General features: G+C 45.7%; 1 protein-coding gene across 1 annotated transcript in view; it reads right to left on the reverse strand.

Moving 5' to 3' along the window:
• The window catches only part of AHSP (alpha hemoglobin stabilizing protein), an 18,384-nt gene extending 15,884 nt beyond the window's left edge, over positions 1-2,500 (reverse strand). The window contains exon 1 of the mRNA XM_017868047.1: positions 2,477-2,500. The gene's annotated coding sequence lies outside the window, so the exon portion shown is untranslated. The remainder of the gene's footprint in view (positions 1-2,476) is intronic.
• Between the last annotated feature and the right edge of the window lie 282 nt (positions 2,501-2,782).

Below are 2,782 nucleotides of genomic sequence, written 5' to 3' on the forward strand. Positions count from 1 at the left end.
ACTCCATCTCAAAAAAATAAAATAAAATAAAATAAAATAAAATAAAATAAAATAAAATTTATTCTTTCCACAAATAGGTATTTGGACCCTACCTTGTACCAGGCACTGATACAAAGCCCTGGAAATAGATTCGTGCTCCTGGATCTTAGGATCGTTAGGGGAAGCGACAGAATGAGTGGCAGGGGTGAGGTTTGAGAGATGGGGCAGGGACAGATCTGCAGAGCTTTGTTTGCTCTGACAAAAAGTTCGGCTTTTCTCTTCAAGTATGAAGAAAAGCCATTGAAGGGTTTGGAGGAGAATGTTGCAATCCCCTTCCATAAAAGTAATGAGAAGCCACTGTAAGGTGTTTTGTTGTTGTTTTGAGACAGAGTCTAGTTCTGTCACCCAGGCTGGAGTGCAATGGGACAATTTGGCTCACTGCAACCTCTGTCCCCCAGGTTCAAGTGATTCTCCTGCCTCAGCCTCCCAAGTAGCTGGGATTACAGGCTAGCGCCACCACACCTGGCTAATTTTTCTATTTTCAGTAGAGATGGGGTTTCACCATGTTGGCCAGGCTGGACTCAAACTCCTGACCTCAAGTGATCCACTCACCTTGGCCTCTAAAGTGCGGGGATTACAGGCATGAGCCACTGTGCCCAGCCCACTGAGAGGTTGTAAACCAGGGAGTTGGAAGCTGTGTGGAGAGTGACTGCAGGAGGCAGGATTGGAAGAGGGGAAATCAACTAGGGGAAAGTCAAGGGGCTGAGAGCTTGGAGTATTCTGCCCCGTGCTTGATATACCAGTGATCTTTGAAAACACGGGTTTGAACTGGACAGGTCCACTTATAATGTAGATTTCTTTCAACCAAATACAGATCAAAAATATAGTAATGGCTGGAAGTGGTAGCATGCACCTGTAATTCCAGCTACTCAGGAGGTGAGATGGTAGGATCACTTGAGCCCAGGAGGTCAAGGCTGCAGTGAGCCATGATCACACCCCTGCACCCAGCCTGGGTGACAGAGTGAAACTCTATCTCCAGAAAGAGGAAAGGAAGAAGGGAGGAAGGGAGGAAGGGAGGGAGGAAGGAAGAGAGGGAGGGAGGAAGGAAAGGAAGAAGGAAGGGAGGGGGAAAGGAAGGAAGGGAGGGAGGGAGGAAAGGAAAAGAAGGGAGGAAGGGAGGGGAGAACAGAGCAAGAAAAGAAAGGATACCAACATTTTTTCTTACTCAGTTAAATAACAAAAGGAAAAGGAAAGAAAGAAAATACAGCAGGCCAGATGCAGTGGCTCACGCCTATAATCTCAGGACTTTGGGAGGCCAAGGCGAGTGGATCATGTGAGGTCAGGAGTTTGAGACCAGCCTGACCAACGTGGCAAAACTCGGTCTGTACTAAAAATACAAAAATTAGCCAGGCATGGTGGTACATGCCCATAATCCCAGCTACTTGGGAGGCTGAGGTAGGAGAATCGCTTGAACTCAGGAGGCGGAGGTTGCAGTGAGCCGAGATTTTGCCACTGCTCACCAGCCTGGGCAACAAGAGCGAAACTCTGTCTTAAAAATAAAAAAAGCAAATACAGTAACGGAGGGATGCAAAAGCCACATATATGCAGAGCCAACTGCAAGATGAGTGTGTGCAGGTTTTGGTATATTCTAGGGTCCGGGAACCAATTCCCCAACTATAACAAGAGACAACTGCACTGTCAAATGACAGGATTTAGGCGCAGGCCCTCAAGAGACCTCATGAGGTAGAGAAATGTTACAGGCCGAAAAAATGAGGGTCATGATCAACTCAATGAGTAAACAACAAACTGTTTCTTATAAATGCAGAATGTTGGCAAACTGACAAACTGCATCTGCCACCCAGAAGGAACCCTGAGGGCAGTCATGCCCCAAGCACAGTGTTTCTTGCAAATTAGGTACATCTGAAGCCTGTTAATAATAATATGAACCTGTTATCAGTTAAGCAGCCAACTGATTATTACCTCCTCCTCCCTGCTCTTGCTACCCAGTAAATACGAAGGGCTGTGGAAGCTCAAGGGCTGCCTTTGCTAACTAGAAGCAGGGAGCTCTCTTCTTCTTCCCCTGGACCCTTCCTTTAAAACAGTTTCTTTTTCTTTAAGTTTTCATTTTCTACCTTCATCCCTTCATTCAGTCTTGTAATGAGGGTCTCAAGGAGTAATGGCAGTAACTGCTGTAATGACAGTCTCAAATAGTAACAATAGTAACTGTCATAATGATGGTCTCAAGTAGTAACAGTAGTACAGTAGTAACTGTCGTAACTGTCATAGTGAAGGTCTCAAGTAGTAACGGTAGTAACTATCGTAGTGAAGGTCTCAAGTAGTAACAGTACTAACTGTTGTAATAATGGTCTCAAGTAGTGACGGTGGCTTTCAGCCCCAGAGAAAGGGAAACTATCACTCATCTCTTTGTCAAGCCACCTATCTGCACACTCGGGTCACAGGGAAGTGTATGATGGGGTCCTTGCCCTCAGGCACTTACAGTCCACTTGGGAAGACAGGACATCGGTACCTAACAAAAGCAAATGCAAACTGGCTCCAGACAGCATAGGCTAAGGGCTAAGTAAAATGCTACAACAAACAGGGCTGTCATGGTCTCTGAGTAGGGAGAGGTCAAGGTGGACAACAGTGATCAGTAGAGCTGCGGTGGGTTCATAAATAATGTGACCGTATATTCCCGTTTGCCCGAAACAGCTCCACTGCAGATCTGTTTTCCCAACACAATTATTACCAGTGCTTCCTTTAATGACCCTCTCAAAAGTCCTGGTTTGCACAATAAATTATATAG

Source organism: Rhinopithecus bieti, unplaced genomic scaffold (assembly GCF_001698545.2).
Source record: "Rhinopithecus bieti isolate Rb0 unplaced genomic scaffold, ASM169854v2 scaffold_63, whole genome shotgun sequence".
In the NCBI taxonomy this organism is placed as follows: domain Eukaryota; kingdom Metazoa; phylum Chordata; class Mammalia; order Primates; family Cercopithecidae; genus Rhinopithecus; species Rhinopithecus bieti.